This window comes from Polyodon spathula, chromosome 32 (genome assembly GCF_017654505.1).
Source record: "Polyodon spathula isolate WHYD16114869_AA chromosome 32, ASM1765450v1, whole genome shotgun sequence".
Classification (NCBI taxonomy): Eukaryota; Metazoa; Chordata; class Actinopteri; order Acipenseriformes; family Polyodontidae; genus Polyodon; species Polyodon spathula.
This window is the reverse complement of record NC_054565.1, coordinates 86,561-101,144: the sequence shown is the minus strand read 5'-3', so window position 1 is coordinate 101,144 and position 14,584 is coordinate 86,561. Positions and strand designations below refer to the sequence as shown.

At 42.5% G+C, this 14,584-nt stretch overlaps 3 non-coding genes and 1 pseudogene across 3 annotated transcripts; all 4 read left to right on the top strand.

The window, feature by feature from the left end:
• The first annotated feature begins 3,424 nt into the window (after positions 1-3,424).
• Positions 3,425-3,612, top strand: LOC121303482. The gene has a single exon (XR_005947806.1). It is a non-coding gene; the product is annotated as a U2 spliceosomal RNA (small nuclear RNA).
• A 443-nt stretch (positions 3,613-4,055) lies between these two features.
• On the top strand, positions 4,056-4,173 carry LOC121303476. The gene has a single exon (XR_005947802.1). It is a non-coding gene; the product is annotated as a U5 spliceosomal RNA (small nuclear RNA).
• A 4,592-nt stretch (positions 4,174-8,765) lies between these two features.
• Positions 8,766-8,945, top strand: LOC121303481 (annotated as a pseudogene).
• A 436-nt stretch (positions 8,946-9,381) lies between these two features.
• Positions 9,382-9,499, top strand: LOC121303483. Its single transcript, XR_005947807.1, has one exon. It is a non-coding gene; the product is annotated as a U5 spliceosomal RNA (small nuclear RNA).
• The last annotated feature ends 5,085 nt before the right edge of the window (positions 9,500-14,584 follow it).

Below are 14,584 nucleotides of genomic sequence, written 5' to 3'. Positions count from 1 at the left end.
TAACAAGTTTGCTTACTATACCAGAATCTAAATCATTAATGTAGATTAGGAATAGCAGAGGACCTAATACTGATCCCTGTGGTACACCGCTGGTTACCACACTCCATTCTGAGGTTTTTCCTCTAATCAGTACTTTCTGTTTTCTACATGTTAACCACTCCCTAATCCATGTACATGTGTTTCCTTGAATCCCAACTGCGTTCAGTTTGAGAATTAATCTTTTGTGCGGGACTTTGTCAAAAGCTTTCTGGAAATCTAAATAAACCATGTCATATGCTTTGCAATTATCCATTATGGATGTTGCATCCTCAAAAAAATCAAGCAAGTTAGTTAGACACGATCTCCCTTTCCTAAAACCATGTTGACTGTCTCCCAGTACCCTGTTACCATATAGGTAATTTTCCATTTTGGATCTTATTATAGTTTCCATAAGTTTGCATATAATAGAAGTCAGGCTTACTGGTCTGTAGTTACCTGGTTCAGTTTTGTTTCCCTTTTTGTGGATCGGTATTACGTTTGCAATTTTCCAGTCTGTCGGTACCACCCCTGTGTCAAGAGACTGCTGCATGATCTTGGTTAGCGGTTTGTAAATTACTTCTTTCATTTCTTTGAGTACTACTGGGAGGATCTCATCCAGCCCAGGGGATTTGTTTATTTTAAGAGCTCCTAGTCCCTTTAACACTTCTGCCTCAGTTATGCTAAAGTTATTTAAAACTGGATAGGAACTGGATGACATGTGGGGCATGTTGTCAGTATCTTCCTTTGTAAAAACTTGTGAAAAGTAATCATTTAACATATTTGCTATTTTTTTTTTCTTCCTCTACGATTTTGCCATTTGTATCTCTTAAACATTTAATCTCCTCTTTGAATGTTCTCTTGCTGTTGTAATATTGGAAAAACATTTTGGAATTGGTTTTAGCTCCCTTAGCAATGTTTATTTCTATTTCTCTCTTGGCCTTTCTAACTTCCTTTTTGACTTGCGTTTGCAGTTCTGTGTACTCTTTCTGCGTACTTTCTTTTTGGTCCTTTTTTAATGCTCTGTAAAGTGCCTTTTTTTGCTGAATATTTTTTTTTTTGATCTATTAAACCATTTTGGCAATTTAGTTTTACATTTAGATTTGTCTACTTTAGGGATATAATTGTTTTGTGCCTCTAGTACTACATTTTTGAAGAACAACCATCCTTCTTCTGTGGGTGTTTTCTCTATTTTACTCCAATCTACTTCTGTTAGTCTCTGTTTCATGCCTTCATAGTTTGCTTTTCTAAAATTGTAAACCTTAGCTTTAGTCATTTCTTTTGGGGATTTAAAAAACACTTCAAATGAGACCATGTTGTGGTCTGAGTTTGCCAGTGGTTCTCTGACCTCTGTTTTAGTTATTCTATCTTCGTTATTTGATATAACCTTTTGTTATGATCTCCTGCTGCTCACTGGAGAGGACCTGTGGCTAAAAACAATCTCCCCCTTCCAGCCTCGAGCTCAATCTACTCGATTTCTAGTATCAGTGCGTGCTTCTTGTAAAAAGATCACTTTTAAAGTTTTCTGACCAAGATGCTCAAATAGATCAGCTCTCTTTAGTTCATCTCTACACCCATTAACGTTTTAGGATCCAGTTGTAATAAAATTCATAACAGTAGAGAAAGACAAAAACAAACAGCAAGCACACAGAAAAGTATAATAGTAATTTCCAATCCATTTCAAAAGCATTATTTTTTCACCTGTTTCCTAACTTGTTTAACTTACTCATGTTTTGTTGTTACATTTTTCAAGCGCCAGAGCTCTTGTTCAGAATCGGACGCTTTTTGTAAAGTGAAACGTGCCGATAATAAAAACATTTTAAGATTTGGAAAATGATCCTCAACATTAACTCCTCTTCTGCCTTTTGTATTCTCTAAAAACTGTTTTATAATGCTGACGCAATACCCTGCTCCAGAAAAAGAGGACTCTGATGTGTGAGAGCAGTCAATCAGACTCGCCTCCTCCTCAGTGTCTATCTCTGAGCTCTGCTCTGGAGCTCTGCAGGCAGCACTAACACTCCAGGCCCTGTCGCGTCACTCTGCTCAACCTGAGGGGCTGTACTCAGCTCAGCCACACTATCATTTGACACATTTACTTTTTTCTTTACAGCTCCATCAGCTGTCCTTTTCCTCTGCCGTTTCTTTAAGGAGTTTTAAATTCAAAATCTGACCTTACTATTTCCTCTTCCATTTGTTCAAACGGATTTTCAACACCGTCTGTTAATCTGGTCCGTTCCTTATTCCTGCCTCCTCACTTTCTAAAAGAATCTCTCTTTTGTGTTTGAGCTCTGCAGACACACCCTGTCCCTCTGCCTGCCTGCGCTCACTCTCTTTTCCTTCCTCCGTTTCTCCTTTCTATCCTTTTCCGGCACAGTTCCTAACAATGTGCCTGTCTCTACCGCAGTGCAGACACTTTATTACATCCGTGTGTTTCCTCTATTTTAAATCCGACAGCTACGTGTAGTTCTCCGTTCACATCTTCTAAAATCATACGGACTTGTCTGCGAAACGAAGCAATGTGTTTTAGCTCTGGGGATTTACAGCCAGCGGGATTCTCTTGGGACTTGAAACAATCGGACCATATCGAGAAAGTGCATTCTCTATCAGATCGTTTTTCAAAAAAGGAGGAACATTTGAAAGAATTACCTTTCTGGAAGGAAATCCAACGGTAACACTAACAAAGGTACCATTTACCACAAGTCAAAAAAGCTGCAATTGATCCGTTCATTCTAGACACAGATTTAATGTTGCCTCACCCAACAACTTCACCTAACGCCTAAACACTCTGCTCTAAAGAAACGAACCCCTCCGGCACTATCTTCACCCCGTGACGGCGACTTCACTTTTCAAAAGTAAAGTTTGGGGGAGCTCCCCTCCCCCTTGAGTTGGCCATGCTGACCTAAAGCTGACAAAGTCAGCTTACTTTTAGTTGCCACACAAAAAATACTAGACTTTAACCCTTAAGTATCACAAACAAATAAATATATAAACATGATTTGTGTGGAGTTCGGGTGAATCTGTGTTATGAAAAGATTATGTTTGGACTGGTGCTGGGGGGAGTGGGGAAGAGGGTAAATTTTTTGGTCTGGTTGTTAATTTCTTTGGTGAAAAAGGGGCTGTGGGACTCGAGGGGTGTGAATAAAATCAAATGTTAAGGAGAGTGTGAGGGGAGTGGTGGAGAGGGTGAAAGGTGATATCAGAGGGAGGGTGAAGTGGGAGGTAGATAAGTGGGGTTTCAATGCAGTAAAGGAGAGGTGGAAAGGTCTAGTGGATTTGTGAAAAGTGTATTTAGAATTAGAGATGGGGGTGTCTATGATTAAAGGGATATATGGGGTAGGGTTTTTTTTTGGTATTGAATGTAATGGTGTATTTTGAAATGTAATGTGTTGTGATTATTGAATGATCATTAATAAATATAAATAAAAAAAAAAAAAAAAAAAATTCTGTTCTTATCAGTTTAATATCTGATACGTCCCCCATAGGGCGACCGTCTATGTTAAATTGATTTTTGGAAGCGGGAGATGGAAGCGGGGCTTGCTCCGTCCACTCCACGCATCGACCCGGTATTGCAGTACCTCCGGGAACGGTGCACAGTTCTCAGAAAGGACAAAAGAGAGAGAGAGAGAGAGAGAGAGAGAGAGAGAGAGCGCTAAAGGGTGCGCCCCCCCCCCAACCTCCCTTTTCTGGGACGTGCTGTTTTCCCGCTCTTTTTGTTCTTTTTTTTTTTTTTTTTTTAATATTTAATATTCAGGCAGGCCTAACACATGCAGCAGGCCAGTGTACCCAGAAGGCCTTGCGCTCGCGGGAGGAGGAGAGGAGCGCAGCTGTAAAGCGGATTCGGAGCTGTTGAGTGGGGCAAGCAAGGAGCCCTGGCTTTCAAGGCGGCGGCGGCAGCAGCAGCAAAGCGCCCTTTCGCCGGGGCGGAACGGCAGATGCGTTTTGGGAAGAGTTCCCTTTTTTTGTTTTGCGTGGCCTTGCTGCCGCTTGGTAGAGGGGAGTGCCTTTGGGCCGGCCGGAAGGGCTCGGCCGCCAGCAAAGGCACACTCTGGCTTCTCTACAGCTCGAATAAATCTTTCGCCTTTTACTAACGATTTCTGTGGAGAGGAGCATTTACGAGTTCGATCCAATTTTTGGACAGCCCTTCCCCTCGGGGAGGGGCTCCACCTGGAGTTTAAAAGCAGAACGAGCATAGAAAGGGCGCTCGCCCCCGTTGGAGCCCGGCACCTACCTTTCTTTCTTTTCCTCCGCCCGAGAAGCAAATACCACGGCTGCTCCGGCGGGCGGCCGCGCCCGGGGCGTTTGGCCAAAACCATTGTGGGCATCGCTTCTCGGCCTCTTGGCTCAATCAAGTGCATGTGGCATGACCGCAGCTCTTGAGACGCCATCAGAATGGAGAACCTAGGATCACCGTCGACCCCCAGGGTGCAATTGAAGAACACTGTGCGTTTGGAGTTAGCAGATGACGAGGAGCTACGCGGGAAAGTGGATTTAAAATTTCTTATGGAGAAGATCTTGATGGGAGAGCTGGGCATATTTCCGCAACAAATATTCTGTTTGCAGGAATTCTTGAAGACCAGGATGTACGACATCACCTTGGTTTCGGAGTCTCTTTGTTACAACATTTGGGAAATCTATAAAAAGAAGAGAAACCTTCCTTGCTTTTTCGGAATCAAAATGGAGATGCTGTACACCAGAGAGGTGAGAACATTAACTGTGCATATGTTCAACCCTTTTGTGCAAGAGAATGAAATAAAGACCTTTTTATTGCGCTATTGTGACCAAGTGCAAAATGGAGATAAAATAAAGAATGAATACGATATCTGGAATGGGAAAAGGAGATATACAGTCACTTTTAAAAAGGACCCAGAAGGAATAGGAGGAGTCAGACACCCTCCAAGTAACTTTTCAATTGGGCCTAATAAAGGCTATCTTTTTTATCCAGGACAGCCACGTTATTGCAGAAAATGTGGCCAGTTTGGCCATGTTATGGTGGACTGCATGGAAGATTATTGCAGTAATTGTAATGGAAGTGGCCATACAGCTAAAGACTGCACAAAAGCGAAGAGCTGTCACCTGTGTGGAGATCCTGGACACCTGTATAAATCCTGTCCTCAAAAGAGAAGAACATATGCAGAGGCAACAGTAGCTAGACCACCACCGACATAACAGCAGGAAGCAGAGGAGCAGCCAGTGACAGTAGAAAAAAGGGCAGAGGAAACAAGCATGCAAGACCAGCAGAAGGAAGACCCAAGTCCCAAGAGCTTAGAGGAAGAGTCCAAAGAGGACTATGTAAAATGGATGGGTTTGGATGTTTCTGATGTCACTGATAGCGAAGGAGAGTCTTCAGCTGAGCTTTCTTCAGTAAAGGAGTGGGGTGAGGATGAGCATGAGATGGAGGTCAAAGAGAATTCGGAAGGAATGGAATGGATGGAAGCAAGGAACAAGAGAAAAGCTTCAGGTGAGAAAAAAGAGGAAGAGCCGGAGGAGAAGAAAGGGCTAAAAGGGGTGGTCACAACTGTAACCACTAATAATAGATTTGATCCATTGGTATCATTTGCTTTGGTATCATTTGGTAACATTTGCTCACACAACAGGAATGTTGTTGAGAGCAGAGGGTAGCAAGAAACAACGTGAGGAGACGGGTGAGTGAGAGAATCGCTTCTTTAAAACTACCTAATGGCATTTAAAGTACTGACAATTAATGCAAGAGGCTTGAGGGACATTGGGAAAAGAAAAACCTTTTTGTTTTCATTGGCGACTGTGAACTTTGATGTAGCATTCCTCCAAGAATGCCATTTAAAAGATACTGGAGATATAAAGACGTTTTCAAAAGAATGGAAAGAAGGACCTTCATGTTGGAGCATTGGGCATGTACACGCTGATGGGGTGGGGATACTATTTAAGGGAAGGGGTTTTGTTATTGAGAGCTCATGTTCTGTTAATCCTGGAAGAGTGTTATGTGTGGATGTAAATTGGAACGGGGCGAGGTTTCGTTGTATAAATGTGTATGCACCTAGTAAGAGGGGGGCTAGATTGGAGTTTTTTAAGTGTTTGCCTTCACTTTTAAATACTAGTAGGGTGGTGGTGATGGGTGGAGACTTTAATGTGTCTTTAGATAAATTGGAGAGTGAGGAACAAGGTGCTAGGGATTTTTCGGCCATGTGGGTTAAAAAAATGTGTACCGATTTTTCTTTTTATGACACTTATAGAGAAATTAATAAACAGGATGGGGGGTTTACGTGGAGGAACTCTAGAGGGGTTCAATCAAGGATTGATTACTTTTTTCTACCAGTGGGGGTTAAAAACCAAGCTTTTAAAATGTTTCCATGTTGGGGCTCGGATCACGAAATGCTGGTAGTCAGTATAAAGGTGGAAGTTCCAGAGAGAGGGGCGGGGCTCGGGAAACTTAATGTAAGAGTTCTGGAGGATGAGGAATTTCAGGCTAGGGTCCAGGGAATGTATAAAGGGGGGCAGAATTTAAAAAGGGGGTACAAGTCTATGGTGGGGTGGTGGGAAGATGTAAAAAAGAAAGTTAATATGTTTTGTCAGAAATATTGCAGGTGGCAGAGGAGGAGGGAAAGAGATAAAATAAAAGGTTACAATTATAAACTACAAGGACTGTTCTCTAAAATGAATAATGGAGAAGAGATAGACTGGGGAGAGGTTAAGAGGTTAAAAGGAGCAATGGGGGATTATTTTGAGCAGAAAGCCCAGGAGTTTGCTTTCTTGGCTAAAATAAATGAGAAAGAAAGTGATGAAAAGGTAACCAATTTTTTTTTTCAATCAGTAAGGCAAAAACAAATAAAAGTGTAGTAATTGGGCTTAAAACAGAAAAAGGGGTGGTTGGTGGGAAGGAGGAAATGTTAAGGCATGCCAGGCGGTTTTATCAGGATCTCTTTGCTGAAAGGGAAGTGTCCAACAGGAGGTAGATGTGTTGTTGAAGAGTATTGAGAATAAATTAATTAGTGAAGAGCAGGATCAATTGGAGGGGGAGGTAACGGAGGCTGAGGCTAAGGTAGCACTAGATTCAATGAAAGGAAATAAAACGCCAGGGTGTGATGGGTTGCCCAAAGAATTCTTTGTGTGTTTTGGGGATTTGCTAAAGAAGGATTTGGTGGAGGTGTATAGGGAGATTTTTGAAGAGGGAATAATGCCTGAGTCAATGAGGAAAGGGGTAATAAGCCTTATATTCAAGAAAGGGGATAGAACTGAGCTAGAGAACTGGAGACCAATAACATTGCTCTCAGTGGATTATAAAATATTAAGTAAAATATTAACAAATAGGCTAAAAAGAGTAATGCTATCAATAGGGAATATAGACCAGACATGTGGAGTGAAGGGGAGGTCTAGCTGTTTAAATCTAATTCTAATAAGAGATATTCTGAGTTGGGTTAAAGAACGAGACTTACCTCTATGCCTATTAAATTTAGACCAGGAGAAAGCATTTGATAGGGTGAATCACGCATTTTTGTTGAATTTATTGAAGAAATTTAATTTTGGGCCAGTTTTTATAAAGTGGATACAGATATTGTATAAAGAGGTGTTTAGTTGTGTAAATATAAATGTTTTTTTTTCTGAACCAGTTAGACAGTTTGGAGAAGTGAGGCAGGGTTGCCCTCTGTCTCCTTTGCTCTATGTAATTTTTATCAAACCTTTGGCGGAATTAATTAGAAAGGATAAAGACATTAAAGGGGTCCATATACCAGGAGGGGCGGGGGATACAGTTAAAATCACCCAGTATGCAGATGACATGACATTATTTGTGTCAACAGATAAAGGATTGGACAGGATAGTAGAGCTGTTGCAGGGGTTCAGTCGTGCAACAGGATCAAAGATTAACATGGGGAAGTCATCGATAATGCATTGTGGAAGGTGAGCTGACAGGAATGATGTAAGACATGGCTTCACCTGGTGCAAAGATGGGATGAAAATTTTAGGTCTTAAGTTTTACAAAGAAGAGTGTGCTAAAAGAAACTGGGTGGAGAAAATTGAGAGGGTTAAAACCCAATTGGATATATGGAGGGTTAGGAGATTAACTATAACAGGGAAGGTGGTTGTTATTAAAGCAGATCTACTGCCAGGTTTGAATTATATGGCCTATATCTTTCCTATGCCGACAAAATGTAAATTATTACTGACAAAGGTGGTGTTAAATCATAAAGGGATGTACACATGTCTTAGGGATAAAATGATAAACAAAAGGGCAGAGGTACAGGTAAATAGTGAAATCAATTGGAAACAGCTACAACCAAAGTATTTGGATAACTCAACGAAGGATTTAAATTGGTTGGCGGCATTGAATAGACTACCTGTAAAAGATACATTATACAGACATGGGTGTGCGAGGGATTCATTGTGTCCAAGGAAATGTGGGGTAGGAGAAACGGTGAGACACGCGTTCTGGATGTGACTAAGTTCTGGAGGCGGGTGAGGATGGGGATTATGAAAGGAGTCATTGAGGATAATGTTTTGTCATCTGATTGCATTCTGTATGGTGGAGGTTTGAATAAATTGAAACAGAGAGAATATGAGGTGGTGTGGACCATAGTTAGTATGGGGAAAGAATATGTATGGAATACAAGATGTAAACAAATCAGGAAGCGCAAGGATGTTTTGACAGCTAAAGAGATGTATTATGCATTTGTGGCACAAATTAAAGGTATGCTTATAATGTATGGGTTTGTGCATGGGGAAAAGAAATGTAAAGAAACATGGGGACTAGTGATGATAAATGTCATGTAAACCACTGAATAAAATTTTATATCAAAAATCAAATCTGTTCTTATCAGTTTAATATCTGATACGTCCCCCATAGGGGGACCGTCTATATTAAATTGATTTTTGGAAGCAGGAGATGGAAGCGGGGCTTGCTCCGTCCACTCCACGCATCGACCCGGTATTGCAGTACCTCCGGGAACGGTGCACAGTTCTCAGAAAGGTCAAAAGAGAGAGAGAGAGAAAGAGAGAGAGAGCGCTACAGGGTGCGCCCCCCACCTCCCTTTTTCTGGGACGTGCTGTTTTCCCACTCTTTTTGCTCTTTTTTTTTTTTTTTTTAATATTTAATATTCAGGCAGGCCTAACACACGCAGCAGGTCAGTGTACCCAGAAGCCCTTGCGCTCGCGGGAGGAGGAGAGGAGCGCAGCTGTAAAGCGGATTCGGAGCTGTTGAGTGGGGCAAGCAAGGAGCCCTGGCTTTCAAGGCGGCGGCAGCAGCAGCAGCAGCAAAGCGCCCTTTCACCGGGGCGGAACGGCAGATGCGTTTTGGGAAGAGTTCCCTGTTTTTGTTTTGCGTGGCCTTGCTGCCGCTTGGCAGAGGGGAGGGCCTTTGGGCCGGCCGGCCGGAAGGGCTCGGCCGCCAGCAAAGGCACACTCTGGCTTCTCTACAGCTCGAATAAATCTTCCGCCTTTTACTAAAGATTTCCGTGGAGAGGAGCATTTACGAGTTCAATCCAATTTTTGGACAGCCCTTCCCCTCAGGGAGGGGCTCCACCTGGAGTTTAAAAGCAGAACGAGCACAGAAAGGGCGCTCGCCCCCGTTGGAGCCCGGCACCTACCGTTCTTTCTTTCCCTCCGCCCAAGAAGCAAGTACCATGGCTGCTCCAGCGGGTGGCCGCGCCCGGGGCGTTTGGCCAAAACCATTGTGGGCATCGCTTCTCGGCCTCTTGGCTCAGATCATGTGTGTGTGTAGAGTCACAGCACTGGTCGGAGCTTGGCTGAGATCAAGGTGTTCCCTGGGAGTCGAGGTGACAGATTCAAAGAAATGGAAATAGAAATAGAGATTGAAAGCGGATTGAAGATCGTTTATGGAGCTTTGGAATGGACTCGGTTTTGAGTTTGGAAACGGAAATGGCTTGATGCAGTGTTTTTGGAACGGACTGGGATAGGAACTGGATTAAGGATATGGATATGGTTGTGACGATACGGAGTTGAAATATGTAATGGAGTGGATGAAGATTTGGACAATGGATATGGTATTTTGCATATATGGTTGTGGAAAGGATTGGAAGAAGGTATGGATTTGGATTTCGGAACGGAGTGAAAGAAGAAATGGTTTTGGATTATGCTTTGGAACCAGATGAAGATATGGAGATGGACTGTTGAAAGGATCGGATCAGGATTTGCAAATGGATGGTTTTGGACTGAACTGGAAGAGGAGTTTGGATTACGGGTTGGAAATGGAAATGGTTTTTGAGATGGATTTGGATTCTGGATTGGACTGGGTATTGAGTATTGGATGAAGATTTTGTCAGGAATGGATTTGAAAGGTGTCAGGACTTTGATATGGACTGGGTCATGAGAATAGGATTTTTGTGTTAGGGTTTATGTGTTTGGTTTTGTTGTATAATCTGGGAATTTAATGTGTCGGTTTTGTGGTATGTAATAAGTTTGTTTCTTTTTGTGATTATATGTATTTGTATTGTGATGTTTAAGTGTGTTTTGTGGATTTACGTATGTGTATTTTTTTCATTAATAAAAATAAAAAAAAAAATCTGTTTTTATCAGTTTAATATCCGATATGTCCCTGTGGCAGAGCACAGCTCTATTCTTTAGAAATTGGCAGGGATGGGGTTAAATTCCCCTACCTTCCTTGGTTCATTGTGTTCAGGTGGCTGGGGTTGATTAGATGATTAGTTTAATTAACAATCAATCAGCGCCCAGCCACCTGACATAAAAGGAGGCCTCCGCTTTTCATTTGGGAGGAGGGAGCTGAGGAAACAGGTTGGTGTTTTGGTGTTTGTGATTTTTGAGTGTTTTGAATCCAGTGAAGGCATTGCCCAGCCTGGAAACCTTTATTTTTGTGAGTGTATTTTTGCTTTATTTTGTTTATTTGGTGTTTAAATTGCTTTGTTTTGGCCCTTGTGCCCTTTCATTTTTGTGTTTATAATAAAATAGTTATTTTTTTGAACTCCAGACTGTCTCTGGGCCTCTATCCACTCACCAGCCTGCCACATTTGGTGTCAGCAGTGGGATAGCACCACCTAGAGGCCCAGAGACAGTCTGGAGTTCAAAAAAATAACTATTTTATTATAAACACAAAAATGAAAGGGCACAAGGGCCAAAATAAAGCAATTTAAACACAAAATAAACATAATAAAGCAAAAATACACTCACAAAAATAAAGGTTTCCAGGCTGGGCAATGCCTTCACTGGATTCAAAACACTCAAAAATCACAAACACCAAAACACCAACCTGCTTCCTCAGCGCCCTCCTCCTAAATGAGAAGCGGAGGCCTCCTTTTATGTCAGGTGGCTGGGCGCTGATTGATCGTTAATTAAACTAATCATCTAATCAATCCCAGCCACCTGAACACAATGAACCAAGGCAGGTAGGGGAATTTAACCCCATCCCTGCCAATTTCTAAAGAGCAGAGCTGTGCTCTGCCACATGCATCATCCTACTGGGAGAGCATATGTACAATAAAGTGGGATCGGATGTAGGGAAACATGATTACATCCGACAAAAACTGAGAGGTGGGTCGACTACTGACAGAAGCCAGAAAAAAACACCTCTACTTAAAATGGAAGATTTTGTCATTCCTTCTAATTTCCCCCATGTTGTAACTTCAGTGAAAGCTGCAGCTGGCTACAGTGAAGAGAGCCATACTTTCAGAATTCCCTCATTGGCATTGAAGTTAGGTCACAGTTTACAGAAAATCAGTAGCATTGTGGAATGCAAATCCATGATTGACGGAAATGTTTCAATGGCAGAATCTGCTCGCAATTTTAAACAAAAATATGCAACTGGATGGAATGAAACAATTTCTTCTGCTGCTTTGACCACTCTACGAGAAGCTAAGTGGAACATCCCTCAACCGCTGCCTTTCACGGCAGATATAAAAACCTTACGTGCCTCTCTCGAAGAGAAACAAAATGAATACCAGAGTGCACCGCATTCAGGGTCCGCTATAAAAACCTTACGTGCCTCTCTCGAAGAGAAACAAAACGAATGCCAGGGTGCACCGCATTCAGAGTCCACTATAAAAACCTTACGCGCCTCTCTCGAAGAGAAACAAAACGAATGCCAGGGTGCACCGCATTCAGAGTCCACTATAAAAACCTTACGCGCCTCTCTCGAAGAGAAACAAAACGAATGCCAGGGTGCACCGCATTCAGGGTCCGCTATAAAAACCTTAGGCGCCTCTCTCGAAGAGAAACAAAACGAATGCCAGGGTGCACCGCATTCAGGGTCCGCTATAAAAACCTTAGGCGCCTCTCTCGAAGAGAAACAAAACGAATGCCAGGGTGCACCGCATTCAGAGTCCACTATAAAAACCTTACGCGCCTCTCTCGAAGAGAAACAAAACGAATGCCAGGGTGCACCGCATTCAGAGTCCACTATAAAAACCTTACGCGCCTCTCTCGAAGAGAAACAAAACGAATACCAGAGTGCACCGCATTCAGGGTCCGCTATAAAAACCTTACGTGCCTCTCTCGAAGACGAACAAAACGAATGCCAGGGTGCACCGCATTCAGAGTCCACTATAAAAACCTTACGCGCCTCTCTCGAAGAGAAACAAAACGAATGCCAGGGTGCACCGCATTCAGAGTCCACTATAAAAACCTTACGCGCCTCTCTCGAAGAGAAACAAAACGAATGCCAGAGTGCACCGCATTCAGAGTCCACTATAAAAACCTTACGCGCCTCTCTCGAAGAGAAACAAAACGAATGCCAGGGTGCACCGCATTCAGAGTCCGCTATAAAAACCTTACGCGCCTCTCTCGAAGAGAAACAAAACGAATGCCAGGGTGCACCGCATTCAGAGTCCACTATAAAAACCTTACGCGCCTCTCTCGAAGAGAAACAAAACGAATGCCAGGGTGCACCGCATTCAGGGTCCGCTATAAAAACCTTACGCGCCTCTCTCGAAGAGAAACAAAACGAATGCCAGGGTGCACCGCATTCAGAGTCCACTATAAAAACCTTACGCGCCTCTCTCGAAGAGGAACAAAACGAATGCCAGGGTGCACCGCATTCAGGGTCCGCTATAAAAACCTTACGCGCGTCTCTCGAAGATGAACAAAACGAATGCCAGGGTGCACCGCATTCAGGGTCCGCTATAAAAACCTTACGCGCGTCTCTCGAAGACGAACAAAACGAATGCCAGAGTGCACCGCATTCAGAGTCCACTATAAAAACCTTACGCGCCTCTCTCGAAGAGAAACAAAACGAATGCCAGAGTGCACCGCATTCAGAGTCCACTATAAAAACCTTTGCAAACCTTCCAAAGGTCACTCTTTCACAGGTAATTCTGTTTAATAGAAGAAGAGAAGGTGAAGTAGCAAAGATGCCTTTACTCGTAGAGACACGTCAGGCCTTCATGAAGATGTTGCAATTTCCCTGTCCGAGCTTGAAAAGAAATTGTGCCAGCACTTTACAAGGCTAGCGATTAGAGGGAAACGGGGCAGAAAGGTGCCAGTCCTGTTGACACCTACTATGGTAGCAGCAATGAACCTTCTGGTCCAGAAGCGAGGAGACTGCCAAGTTGCAGATGAAAACGGTTACATGTTTGCAAGGCCTGGAGCTTCATCTTACTGAGCTTCGTCAGTTTGCCAATGAGTGTGGAGCCAAATAACCTGCCACCCTGTCGTCAACAAAACTTCGAAAACACATTGCTACATTATCCAAAGTTCTTAACTTGCATGAAACGGAGTTAGACCAGCTAGCAGACTTTCTTGGCCATGATATTAGAGTGCATCGACAGTACTATCGCCTGCCAGAAGGCACCTTACAGCTGGCTAAGATCAGTAAGATCTTAATGGCTATGGAGACGGGAAGGTTGTCGGAGTTCAAAGGCATGAAACTGGATGACATTGAAATTGATCCACAAGGTATAGTTAGGGTTAAATAGTGTTGATAAGGGGGTTCAGGGGTGAATAAGACACCTACAAAATGGACGGTTGATAAAGTTAACTAACTTAAAAGTAAAACGTAAGCATATCATTGTGGTGTTAAAAGGAATATACCTGTTATAACAATAGAATGGCAGTAACGTTTTAATGTGGAGACAATACTAAGGTATCATCACACAATCAAATGCTGTTTTTAATTGTGTTATTCCAACAAGAACAAATTGAAGAAGCTGGTGAAGCGTCTGCAAGTGAGGACGAGGCTGAGCCTGTGAGTGAACCACCAACATGTGCAGGTACAGGTCCTACTGTCACATTGTTAAAAGCTACATTTTTATAAATGCTTACATTTCTTGAAAATAAAGATATTAAGCCTGCTTCATAATTTTAATTTAGATATAAATAGAATGAGACTTATTTTATGTTCTATTTTATACCAAGCTGGAACATTCAAGAAATCCAACAGTGAAGCTTCCACAGGTAAACTACATTTACTTAAAACTACAAAAACCTTCATAGAGTAACATACTCTACATCAAATACATATCAGTGTATTTATTTGATAAATGTTTTCATTTTTTAATAGGAAAAAAACAAATGAAGAGGAGAAAATGGGATATGGATGAAATTAAGGCAGTCGAAAGACCCCTGATGAAGTTCATCAGACTGTGCAAAGTGCCAGGAGAGACCGACTGTCTCCAGTGTCTGCAATCTGAACCAC